General features: G+C 46.9%; 1 pseudogene; it reads right to left on the bottom strand.

Moving 5' to 3' along the window:
• LOC125535094 overlaps positions 1–4142 on the bottom strand; it is an 85138-nt pseudogene extending 80996 nt beyond the window's left edge.
• Positions 4143–14287: the final 10145 nt, after the last annotated feature.

Raw genomic sequence — 14287 nt, 5'->3', positions numbered from 1 at the left:
ATCTTCATAGAATATGTAGGATCCAATATGGGCATCGAGGTCCCGCTATTGGTTATTGACCAGAGAGGTGTCTCGGTCATGTCTACATAGTTCTCGAACTCGTAGAGTTTGCACGCTTAACGTTCGTTGACGGTATAGTACTATGAGTTATGTATGTTGGTGACCTAATGTTGTTCGGAGTTCCGGATAAGATCACGGACATGACGAGGAACTCCGGAATGGTCCGGAGATAAAGATTGATATATGGGATTGTAGTGTTTGGACTCCGGAAGGGTTATGGAATTCACCGGAAGGGGTTCTGGATGTTTCCCGAAATGTTTGGGTACAAGAACACTTTATTTGGGCCAAAGGGGAAAGCCCACAAGGTTTTTGGAAAGCGCAAAAGGAAGTTTTGCAGAGTCCAGGGGCCAGACGCCAGGGTCCCTGGCGTCTGGGTCCAGACGCCGGGAACCCTGGCGTCTGGCCCTGGAGTCCGAGAAGGACTCTTGCCTTCCGGGTGAAACCGACTTTGTGGAGGCTTTTACTCCAAGTTTCGACCCCAAGGCTCAACATATAAATAGAGGGGTAGGGCTAGCACCCAAGACACATCAAGAAACACCAAGCCGTTTGCCGGTAACCCCGTCCCCTCTAGTTTATCCTCTGTCATAGTTTTTGTAGTGCTTAGGCGAAGCCCTGCGGAGATTGTTCTTCACCAACACCGTCACCACACCGTCGTGATGCCGGAACTCATCTACTACTTCGCCCCTCTTGCTCGACCGAGAAGGTGAGGACATCACTGAGCCGAATGTGTGCAGAACTCGGAGGTGTCGTGTGTCGTGGGTTTGTCACGGCAGATGCCCTTGTGAAAGGACTTCATCGTGGACCCATCGCTACGGGTTAGCTTAAAGGGGTTAAATCGGACAAGGTACACGAGAGTTTTATACTAGTTCGGCCCCTTCCATGAAGGTAAAAGCCTACGCCTAGTTGTGATGGAATTGCAGGGGTTTCGATGACCAGGGAGCGAATCCTCTTTGCCTGGCTCTCGAGTTGTTGTGTGTTGTCCCTAAACCGCTGCCAGGTCGTCCCTTTATATACATAGGTGGGCGCCCCGGCTTACAGAGTCCCGAGGCCGGATCATCAAAGTGTACAACTTGGTCTCTATTCTTCCTACCTTACAATGCAAGGTACATGAGAAAGTCGGTTTACATCTACAGGCCTTCACCCGCCTTTAGGCCTTGGGCCTTCGTAAAGCGCCACCATCCTCACGTCTTTATGGGCTTCTATCTTCATAGAGTTAACCCGGCTACTCCTAGACGGTTTACATCCAGTAGCAATATCCCCAACATTAGGCCCCAGATTGATTTGAACTTCTTCATTTCAATCTTCAGGCTCCTCGATTCTCGCACATGTAACCTCTCCACTTACCTTATAAATAGGACCAAGGGTCATTTTCTTTTCCCCCTTCGTATCTTTGCTTCTTCTTCCTCCTCGCGACGCCCCTGCACCCGAGCGCCGCCACCGTCATCGAACTTCACCTCTGCATCACCAACAGTCGCTGCATCGACCTGGTCGCACCAGAGAGACGCGGCGCACCTCCGCTACCTCAACAGCTGCTGTAAGCCCTTCCTCCTTCCTCTGTAGATCCATTAGGGTTCATGCGGGTTCATGTTGCTCTCCTCATGTTCTTCGTCCACCCATAGATAGCAGAGCTCAATCTTGACGTGTTCCGCACCATAGTTATGGCACTCCTTATCTCGGCCATGTAAACCAAACCTTAAATACCTAACAACTTGATCTGAACCTTTTGTAAACTGCTTCAGGACCAAAACTTTTTAAGTCTCAATTTTTCCCTTTTTCCTGACTTACGGTAGATCCAAAATTTCAATGCAATCTTGTGAAACCTATTTCCCTCACTTAAGTATTTTTAGATCTGTACCCTTCACACCAATATAGGCGGTTTAACTTTTGAAATATGATAATCCGTTAGGTACCATTAGTTCCCTTTTAAACTGCCGAGTTATTTATACTCCGGTTTAACAATATGCATATACCTCTGCTTCGGTTCATTACCTTATCATGCATAAATACTCTATCGTTGGTTTACCAATTTCACATACTTGGATTCATTTTCCCTGTTGTACCTTATGCATCACCATTAATGAATCGTAAACCGGCATTATTTTCTTCCCAGCTTCTCACTTGCAATGGCCAAGCAGTTTTATTCCTGCAACTGGGTCCCCTCCCGGGTAACAGAGGAGCAACTGAACGGAATGGTCAAGATCGGTACCTTACCGAAGAAGAATGAAATCCGATGGCGAGTTCCTGGGCCGGAAAATCCTCCCACCCCTAAACAGGGTGAAGTAGTGGTGTTTGTTGATCACATAGGCCGTGGCTTTAAACTGCCCAAATCGAAGTTTTTTCGAGATGTACTTGCTAGCTTTCAGCTCCACCCTCAAGATATTGGACCCAACTCGGTATCCAATATTTGCAACTTTCAAGTCTTTTATAAAGCGTACCTTCAAGAAGAACCAACCGTCGAGCTGTTCCGGGATTTCTTCCATTTAAACCGTCGCACTGAGTTTGTAGACGGACCCAATACTGAACTTGGTGGCGTCTCAATTCAGAAAAGGAAAGAAGTTGAATTTCCTCATGCCAAACTTCACAGTCACTCAAAAGAGTGGAACCAAACTTGGTTCTATTGCAGAGACACTTCCCCTGAAGATGAGAACCCTCTGCCGGGTTATCGTGCTCACCGGCTCCCCAATACTCATCCACTGCCGCAACGTCTAAGTGCCCAGGAACGGGCCCCGTATGCCCCCCAACTCGCCAAGCTTAGAGCCTTTATGGCTAACGGTTTAATAGGTGTGGACTTTGTCCGTTGCTGGATATCTTGGAGTATCCTGCCATTAAGTCGCCGCACCGGTTTAATGTGTGAGTATACTCGTGACGTAGAAGACTCCCAACGCCATATCAATATTCAGCTAACAGATGAAGAAGTCACTGAGTCTGTGAAGAAAATGTTGAACGAACCGGAAGCTGTCTGCAGAAAGGCCGGGTTAAGTCCCTTTTACACGCAAAACAAACCACCCGCTGTAAGTATTGTCTATGCTTCTGCTTTACACCTGATATTTTTGTACTATGCAATCTTTAAATATCCTCTGGCCATCTTTAAACAGGGTGATGATCCGTTCTGGAAAAAGAAACCTCAAGAGAAAGCAGTGAAGCCTGCTCGTCCTAAAACAACAGCCGTTAAGAAAACCACCAAGAGGAAGGCACCTGCACCCATCGGTTTAGAGCTTCAAGACGATCCGGATGAACCGGAAGCAGAGGTAGAACTTGAATCACTTGGTTCATTTTTCATGCATCTCATTGACAATGATATTTATTAGGAGGACGTTGAAGGTAGCAAAGCTGACGATGTAGAGGAAATTACCCTTTCCTCCGGTTCAGATCCTCTGCCAACACAAAAAATCCGTCAAGCAGTCCGGAAAGAAAGATTTTCTCACCCTCTTGCTCACTTGGATCCAACATTTATTTTGAAGAAGCAGTAGAACGAGGCTCGCCGCACAACCCGACACAGCGGCCAAAAGGTTACTTCGATCGGTTTACCGGACACCCCGGTTCGAAAACGCCGATCTGAGGTCTCACCCACTTCTGACACTTCTTATCCCAAGGCAGGCTATTTTCGACAACCTCTTAATCCGTCCGATTCGAATTATCAGGCGACACCTCCTTCATCCTCTGGTGAGTCAACAGCAACACAACTCCCTCCTCTCAAAACCGTGGCTGGGTAAGTATTTCCATCCAACCTTTTGATGTTTCATACTTTATATGCTATGCTAACCTTTGTACCTTGTTCTGTTTAGAGCCAAAGCCAAACCCAGTAAGAAGGCTCGGGTGAATAACCCGCCCGAAGACCATTTGGTTATTGAACCAGAGCAAACTGCATAACTGGGCGGTCCAAATACTGAAGCCACATTTGATGAACTGCCACCTCAAGATCATAATGTTGATGAACAAACAAAAGTTGAGACTGCTGTGCCAAATGATGAACCGGCAAGTCCAATCTGGGATGATGACAGACCTTCCAGTCCAGTGAGGACTACTGACATTCCATCAACTCCAGAAAAGGCTGCTGGAGATAAAGAAGGTGAGGTTATCATTACCGGTATTAGCCACACCTCTCCTGGCCATCCTGTTATATTGGCGAAACATAGTGCCAAGGAAGAGCGTGCTGCCATGGAGAAAGGCAAATGGAGCACCGATTTATCAAGCTACGCCCGTCTCAGTGCCCAAGAACTCCACTCTGGTTTTCTAAACCGTCTTCACTCAAACCGTGACTATGAAGCCGGTTTGGTGAACATCATGAAGGAGAGCTATGAGGTATTTTCATCACTTTTCCTTTATTAAATCCAATTTGCAAATACCAAATCAAGTAGCCCCCAGGGGCCGGTTTATGATAGATATCATAAATTGGGACTTTGTAATATCTCAACCCTTCATATTTATGTTCCATATGTCAGGTTATCCTTTGAAATAAACCGGTACTTTATCGTTGTATTCCTATAGCTTTCCTCTGTGTAGTCCGCAAAGGCCGGTTTATCTTTCCAAGGTGAACCAGGATTTTAACCAATGCTCCAATTTGAACAAGTGTACATTAGCCCCCAAGTGTCAAGGATAATGCTTGCATTGTACTTGAGACTTGCAAAAAAATTGATGACAAAGCAAATAGGCATTAGCCCCCAAGTACAAAGTGCATAACTTGTTATACGCTTGGTACTTCAAATATATCCAGCCTGTTGATGATATATCTTGTCTTTGTAGGCCGAGCTGAGTAAGAAGGATGCTCAAACCGCTGACCTTCAGGAGAACATTAAATCTCAGCAAGCGGAGGCGTCCAAGGCCAAGGAAGAACTGACTAACGCCTTGGCAGCTATGGAGAAGCTGAAAGAAACCTTTAATAAAGAGCGTGCAGACTGGGAGACAGAGAAGGCCGGTTTAACAAAGAAGGCCGAAGATGCAGAAGCAGCCCTCAAGCCGGTGGCTGAAGAACTGACCGGGTTAAAATGGCAGATTAACGCCATGACCTCTGCTGTCTTTGGTGAGTATCTGCATATGAAGTTTTTCCAATCCATAACATCTTATCAAAGGCCGGTTTACTGATCCTTTACCATGACAGGGACCCGTATTACTCATCTGGGCTCCGACATGCGGATGAAGCTTAAAGCGGCCTATACTTTAATAGAACAGTTGTATTCTGGATCCCAGTGAGCCATTTGCACTGCAGCTTATAACAAGCCTCCTCCAACGCTGATAAAAGAAACCATCGAAAAGCTGGCCATGCTCCCTGCCCGGTTGGATGAACTGAAGAGATCAGCCGCAAGGTCAGGCGCGCTGACCGTGCTAATCCGGGCCAAGGCGTGGATTCCAGATCTTGAGCCGGTAGATATTGGCCAAGGCTACCCCAGCATGAAGGAAGATGGCACAAACTTCAACAATGATGATCTCTGAAGGCTGACAAAGGAAATGCGGCCCATAGCGAGTAAATTGGCGGATGACACAGATATATCTCATTATCAACCGGTTTACGATGTTGAGGGGAAAAGACAGCCCGCACCGATTCATGATGTAGAAGATCTTGTTCCGTCGATTCGTAAGCATACTTATGCCCCTGACATTGACCCTTCCAACCTTATTCACGAAGAAGCCGTTTTTCAAGCCTTAACTGGAATCGATTGGTCAACGATTGATTTCCAGCGACTGGGTAGGGATGAGGAGAATGCACCCGCTCAAGATGACCCTGAATCTTCAAGCCGTCCGGAGGAAGAATCTTAATCCGGAAGCCGGTTAATCATTTGCCAAATTTTGTTGAAACAATTATCCTGTGTGGGCACTAAAGTGCCTTGTAATAGGCTAGTGCAAATACTTATCTGCTTATGCCATCGAGCATACTTGTTTTGCTTTGACATTCATAACTCGCCATGCTTTTGGGGTCCATTATATGCATAATCCATAGTGGGTTTATTTAGCTTATTCCTGCAAAAAAATTGAAAGTATCCTAGCGGTTTACCGCTGGACGGGTCATGGTGCTCAAACATATACATAACCTGGATGCTGAACCAAGGCTGTAATATGTAGAAATAAAATAGATGATACCTGTGGTACATCTCGTTTGGCTTACCGACTGTTGTTATAACAAAAGTGATAACTCCAACCTGGAGTGTTGATGACTCCTTGCCTCCTTGTAGGTTCATACCGAAATCTTTCCGGGTGATGGTAAACACCGGTTTATGCATATAATTATGGTGACCTGTAGTCAAACCAGACCGGAGCAATATTATTACCGGATTAAAACTGACCATGTACTGACAACTTAGCGTTGAAAGCCATGTCGGGTTGTGATAAACACCGGTTTATCAGAAAATATTCATAAATCCCTTATCAAAAAGAGGTTAAAACATGCGCAACAAACACAAGGAAAAAATATGCAAGGCTTTTCATGGGCTGCCAGGCCCTAAATCGAGGCTTTTCATGGGCTGCCAGGCCGCTGAGTTAAACCATTTTTCAAAGCCTTTTAAGATGGACCTCAATCTTTAACCAATCATCATTTTAACTTTGACAAGTTCAGGGTCTATGAGATTGACTTGTCAAACGTTCGATGGGTCATACCAGGTTTACCTGGACAGAGTGGCTTACTTAAAAAGGCAGGATAACCCGGGGTTTTAGGTGAATACACTTGGCTTCCAAGCCTGGCTTGATAGCCTATTACAAGGGTGCAAGCTCGTTGCTCTTTGAGAAGCAAGGAGCCCCCAAGTAATATTTGAGATGTGCTCAGTGGGTACCTATGTTTGAGTTGTGCATTAAGCAACAAACTCTCTTTGGTTCCACATAATTTCCTTTTGGCTTTAAGCCTATCAAAAGGTGTAGCTATGGTGTAAATACAACCAAGCCCCTTAGTGATTTCCCTTTTTGGTTTTAAACCGATCAAGAGGTGTAGCTATGGTTCGAATACTACCAAGCCCCCTAGTGACTTCCTTTATATCTGTGTGGCTTTATAGGTTGGTTTAATAGAATTCCACTTTGTAAGTAGAATCCCCCATGTAACCACACACGATGTAAAAAAGAACAAAGACCCCGCTTTAGCTGAGGCTCCGGTTTATTATATAATATATACATTGTCATAAGTATGTACATAAGAAGAGCATGTGGCTCAAGTATAGTAAGGCCGAAGAAGAGCTATATTGCATGGCCTCTGGGTCTCCTCCTTCGATTTGCGTGAGTCTTTGTGCTCTCAAACCTCGAAAAGGTAGTATGACCCGTTGTGTGATAACCCACAAGTATAGGGGATCGCAACAGTTTTCGCGGGTAGAGTATTCAACCCAAATTTATTGATTCGACACAAGGGGAGCCAAAGAATATTCTCAAGTATTAGCAGCTGAGTTGTCAATTCAACCACACCTGGAAACTTAATATCTGCAGCAAAGTATTTAGTAGCAAAGTAATATGATAGTAGTGGTAACGGTAGCAAAAGGTAACAGTAGTAAAAGTAATGTTTTTGGTATTTTGTAGTGATGATAGCAATAGCAACGGAAAAGTAAATAAGCGAAGAACAATATATGGAAAGCTCATAGGCAATGGATCGGTGACGGAGAATTATGCTGGATGTGGTTCATCATGTAACAATCATAACATAGGGTGACACAGAACTAGCTCCAATTCATCAATGTAATGTAGGCATGTATTCCGAATATAGTCATACGTGCTTATGGAAAAGAACTTGCATGACATCTTTTGTCCTACCCTCCCGTGGCAGCGGGGTCCTAACGGAAACTAAGGGATATTAAGGCCTCCTTTTAATAGAGTACCGGAACAAAGCATTAGCACATAGTGAATACATGAACTCCTCAAACTATGGTCATCACCGGTAAGTATCCTGATTATTTTCACTTCGGGGTTAACGGATCATAACACATAATAGGTGACTATAGACGTGCAAGATAGGATCAAGAACTCTCATATATTGATGAAAACATAATAGGTTCAGATCTGAAATCATGGCACTCGGGCCCTAGGGACAAGCATTAAGCATAGCAAAGTCATAGCAACATCAATCTCAGAACATATTGGATACTAGGGATCAAACCCTAACAAAACTAACTCGATTACATGATAGATCTCATCCAACCCATCACCGTCCAGCAAGCCCATGATGGAATTACTCGCGCTCGGCAGTGAGCATCATGAAATTGGTGATGGTGGAATGTTGATGATGACGATGGCGACGGATTCCCCTATCTGAAGCCCCGAACGGACTCCAGATCAGCCCTCCCGAGAGGTTTTAGGGCTTGGCGGCAGCTCCGTATCGTAAAACGCGATGAATCCTTCTCTTTGATTTTTTTCTCTCTGAACCAAATATATAGAGTTGGATTTGAGGTCGGAGGAGCTCCAGGGGGCCCATGAGGTAGGGGCGCGCCCTAGGGGGGCAGGCGCGCCCCCCACCCTCGTAGACAGGTGGTGGGCCCCCTGGCCTTCATCTTTTGCAAGGATTTTTTATTATTTCCGAATAGATGTTCCATGAAGTTTCAGGTCATTCCGAGAACTTTTGTTTCTGCACATAAATAACACCATGGTAATTCTGCTGAAAACAGCGTCAGTCCGGGTTAGTTCCATTCAAATCATGCAAGTTATAGTCCAAAACAAGGGCAAAAGTTTTTGGAAAAGTAGATACGACGGAGACGTATCAACTCCCCCAAGCTTAAACTTTGCTTGTCCTCAAGCAATTCAGTGGACAAACTGAAAGTGATAAAGAGAAACTTTTGCAAACTCTGTTTGATCTTGTTGTTGTAAATATGTAAAGCCAGCATTCAAGTTTTTAGCAAAGATTATGACTAACCACATTCACAATAACGCTTAGGCCTCAAGTTTACTCATATCAATGGCATAATCAACTAGCGAGCAATAATAATAAATCTCGGATGACAACACTTTCTCAAAACAATCATAATATGATATAACAAGATGGTATCTCGCTAGCCCTTTCTGAGACTGCAAAACAGAAATGCAGAGCACCTTTAAAGATCAAGGACTGACTAGACATTGTAATTCATGGTAAAAGAGATCCAGCCAAGTCATACTCAATGGAAACTAACAATAATGAATGCAAATGACAGCGGTGCTCGCCAACTGGTGATTTTTAATAAGAGGATGATGACTCAGCATAAAAGTAAATAGATAGGCCCTTCGCAAAGGGAAGCAGGGATTTGTAGAGGTGCTAGAGCTCGGTTTTGAAATAGAGGTGAATAATATTTTCAGCGGTATACTTTCATTGTGAACATAACAACCAAGAGATGGCAATATCTTCCATGCTACACACATTATAGGCGGTTCCCAAACAGAATGGTAAAGTTTATACTCCCCCTCCACCAACAAGCATCAATCCATGGCTTGCTCGAAACAAAGAGTGCCTCCAACTAACAAGTGTCCCAGGGGGAGTTTTGTTTGCAATTATTTTGATTTAGTTTTCATAAAGCATGGGACTGGGCATCCCGGTGACCAGCCATTTTTCTCGTGAGTGAGGAGCGGAGTCCACTCCTCTTGAGAATAACCCGCCTAACATGGAAGATACGGACAGCCCTAGTTGATAAATGAGCTATTCGAGCATACAAAACAGGATATTTATTTGAAGGTTTAGAGTTTGGCACATAAAAATTTACTTGGAACGGCAGGTAGATACCGTATATAGGTAGGTATGGTGGACTCATATGGAATAACTTTGGGGTTTATGGAGTTGGATGCACAAGCAGTATTCCCGCTTAGTACAGGTGAAGGCTAGCAAAAGACTGGGAAGCGACCAGCTAGAGAGCGACAACAGTCATGAACATGCATTAAAATTAATCAACACCGAATGCAAGCATGAGTAGGATATAATCCACCATGAACATAAATATCGTGAAGGCTATGTTGATTTTGTTTCAACTACATGCGTGAACATGCGCCAAGTCAAGTCACTTAAATCATTCAGAGGAGGATAACACCCTATCATACCACATCATAACCATTTTAATAGCGTGTTGGGACGCAAGGTAAACCATTATAAGCTCCTAGCCAATCAAGCATGGCACAAGAAACTATGATCTCTAGTTGTCATTGCAAACATGTTTATTCATAATAGGCTGAATCAGGAACGATGAACTAATCATATTTACAAAAACAAGAGAGGTCGAGTTCGTACCGGCTTTTCTCATCTCAATAAGTTCATCATATAATCATCATAATTGCCTTTCACTTGCACGACCGAACGATGTGAATAATGATAATAATAGTGCACGTGCATTGGACTAAGCTAGAATCTGCAAGCATTCAATAAACAGGAGAAGACAAGGCAATATGGGCTCTTTTGTCAGATCAACAATAATGCATATATGAGCTACTTCAACAATTTAATCATGGTCTTCTCCTATCGATCCCCAAAGAAAAGAAAAGAAATAAAACCATTTACACGGGAAAGCTCCCAACAAGCAACAGAAGAACAGGAAATCTTTTGGGGTTTTCTTTTTAATTACTACTACAAGAATGGAAGGTAAATTAATTAAAAGCTACAACTAATTTTTTGGTTTTTCTTAAGGTTTATCAAACACACAAGAAGAAAGCGTAAAAATGAAAATAAACTAGCATGGATGATACAATGAAAAAGTATGAGCACCGACATCTAGCAATGAGTGTGTGAACATAAATGTAATGTCGGTGAGAAATACGTACTCCCCAAGCTTAGGCTTTTGGCCTAAGTTGGTCTATGGCCACAGTTGGCAAGGCGGATATCCATAATAATAGTTGAGGCCGTACTGCGATGCAGTGGCTATCACCTCCTAAGCTGCAGCGTGGCGACGAGCGGCCTCCGCCCTCCTCTCGTACTCATCTGCCTCCTCTCTGGTAATAACATATCTTCCTTTTGCCTCCTCACAAAGGAACTAGTGAGATAGTGATACTGGCTGCACTTCTCTTCCTCGAAGCTCACAAGATCAGCGTTATACAAATATGCGTTAAATTCTTCCTTAATCCCTGCCCGATCCATGAAGTCTTCTGATGGCCATTCACAAGGACACACTAGAGCGTCTCTTGGTGGCTCTTCATCAGCATCACGCACTGCAAGCCTGGGTCCTTGCTTCCTTGAAGAACCACCTTGGTAAATTTTCCTAAGCATATTTCTTCCTCTGAAAAATTTCTGAAATTTTTAGTAACTTCAAAATAAAAGTAAACCAAACTCAATAATATTGATAGCAACTACTCCTACAAGTGCCTAGAGCCTATATCATGCATCAAAACTACTTTTGACCATAAAAATTTGACATGCAAGCTCAAGAACAGGGTCACCTAAGCAGCAAAAATTTGCAATGAATAAAGCACTAGAACAAAAACTAATTGGACCAATGGAGGAGTCACATACCAAGGAACAATCTCTCCAAGCAGTTTTGTGAGAGGTGCTTCGAGCAAGGAGATTTATGGACTTCTCCCATTTATAGTTTCTCTGGTTATAAGTATTACCTTGTTATACTTGATGACTACTCGCATTTTTCATGGACGTTTCCGCTACGTCACAAGTCCGACACCGCCGCGACAATATACCGTTTCTTCACTTACGTACTCACCCAATTCCGTGTCCCTATCCAGTGCATGCAATGCGACAATGGCGGCGAGTTTCTCACCACCGACGTCCGTGAGCTCTTCACTCGCCATGGCGCCTCTCTCCATCTCTCATGCCCTCACACATCACCGCAAAACGGTAAAGCCAAACGCCTTCTCCGCACAACCAACGACATCATTAGGGTCATGCTCATTCACGCCCAACTCCCTGCGCCGTTTTGGGTGGAAGCCCTCCATACGGCCACCTACGTCCTCAACCGACGACCCTCATCCTCCATCCAATCCCAAACACCATTCTACCGCCTTCTAGGACACCACCCCTCGTACGATCATATGCGTGTGTTCGGGTGTCTCTGCTTCCCTAACACATAAGCCACAAGTGCCCATAAACTCGCTCCACGCTCCACCAAGTGCGTCTTCCTCGGCTACGCCCTCGAGCACAAGGGCTACCGTTGCCTGGATCTCCAGACTCGCAAAGTCTTGATATCCCGTCACGTCACCTTCGATGAGTCCGTTTTTCCTTATACTACCGGTGACACACCCTCTCCCACACTACCTGCCGCAAAGGATCCCGACGCCCCCATCTTTCCCGATCCACGGATCCCACCTACCTCGTACCGATCCCACCCGGGATCTGCGCCAGCACCTGCCGCCACTAGCGTGACCGCCCCGACCGCATCCCCCATGTCTCCCTCGCACGACGAGCTCTCCTCCCCAGCGCCCACTCCCGAGCCGCCAGCTGCCGCACACACCCCCACTTCCCCGCCTGCCAGCTCCCCCGGGCCCGCCACTTCCCCCTGCCCTTCGCCCGCTCGCATGCAGTGCACCCCATCGCCATGCAGTGCCACCCCAAACTCACCCATGCAGTGTGCCCCATCGCCATGCAGTGCAAACCAGCCGGCCACCGCCCGAACACCACCCCTGCCTCCATGCGCCGTACCTGTCGTTCCGCCACTCAATACCCACAGCATGCGCACACGGGCCAAAACCGGCTTTTCCCTTCCCAAGTAGCAAGTCTCTATCCACACCACTACTACTCCCGCCATTAGCCCCATCCCCTCCTCCTACCGTACCGCTCTCAAAGACATGAACTGGTACAATGCTATGCGTGAGGAGTATGATGCACTAATGCGGAATAATACTTGGTGTTTAGTGTCTCGTCCTGCAGGTGCTAATGTGGTTACAGGGAAGTGGATCTTTCGACACAAGTTCCATCCCGATGGCTCGCTCGCTCGGTACAAGGCCAGATGGGTCCTTCACGGTTTCACTCAGCAAGCCGGCGTCGACTACGGCGAGACATTCAGTCCCATGGTCAAACCGGCCACCATTCGTGCGGTGTTGAGCATCGCCGCCGGCAAGTCGTGGCCCATTCACCAACTTGACGTGAAGAATGCCTTCCTCCACGGTCATCTTGCCGAGACGGTGTACTGCCACCAGCCATCTGGCTTCATCGACTCCGCCAAGTCTTCGCACGTCTGCTGCCTCAACCGTTCGCTCTACGGCCTCAAGCAGGCGCCGCGCGCATGGTTCTCACGGTTCACCACCTACCTGCGCACTCTTGGCTTCACCGCGTCCCGCTCCGACTCGTCGCTCTTCGTCCTTCGCCGCGGTCCGCACCTCGCCTACCTCCTCCTGTACGTGGACGACATCATCCTCACCACCGACTCCAGTGCCTTCCTCCAGAGCATCATTCAGTCGCTGCACCAGGAATTCGCTATGACGGACCTCGGCGCTCTTCATCACTTCCTCGGCATCAACGTCACGTCCACGACTACGGGGTTGTTTCTCTCACAAGAGCAATATGCTCTTGAGATCCTCGACCGCACCGGGATCCTGAACTGCAAGGCGATCTCCACGCCCGTCGACACACAGGCCAAGCTCTCTGGTGACTCCGGGCCGCTCTTCCACGACCCCTCACTCTACCGCAGCTTGGCTGGCGCTCTGCAGTATCTCACCTTGACGCGCCCCGATCTCTCCTACGCCGTGCAACAGTGTTGTCTGTTCATGCACGCGCCCTGGGAGAGTCACTTCCATCTCGTCAAGTGCATTCTGCGCTACGTCCGCGGCACTACACACATGGGGTTGCAGATTCATTGCTCCGCCGCGTCCGAGCTTGTCGCCTACTCCGACGCCGACTGGGCCGGTTGCCCTAACACACGCAAGTCCATGTCCGGCTACTGTGTGTTCCTCGGCTCCAACCTGCTCACATGGTCCTCGAAGCGGCAAAACACGGTGTCTCGGTCCAGTGCTGAAGCCGAATACCGTGCCGTCGCAAACGCCGTTGCTGAGGCCGCCTGGATCCGACAACTCCTCGGCGAACTGCATCAACCCCCTGCGCGCGCCACCATCGTCTACTGCGACAACGTCTCCTCCATGTACATGTCTTCGAACCCCGTGCAGCATCAGCGGACGAAGCACGTGGAGATTGACCTTCACTTCATGCGCGAGCGCGTTGCCTTGGGCAAGGTCCGCGTCCAGCACGTCCCCACGAGCTCCCAGTTCGCCGATATTTTCACCAAGGGCTTGCCGTCGAGCGTGTTCGGCGATTTTCGGTTCAGTCTAAACGTCCGGAATCCCCACGTTGTGACTGCGGGGGGGGGGGTGTTGGAAGACACATCCACGACCTGGCTCAAGTGGCTAACAGCCACGACCGCATCAGCAGCGGACC

This window comes from Triticum urartu, chromosome 2 (genome assembly GCF_003073215.2).
Source record: "Triticum urartu cultivar G1812 chromosome 2, Tu2.1, whole genome shotgun sequence".
Taxonomy (NCBI): Eukaryota; Viridiplantae; Streptophyta; class Magnoliopsida; order Poales; family Poaceae; genus Triticum; species Triticum urartu.
This window is presented reverse-complemented; position numbering and strand designations above follow the sequence as displayed.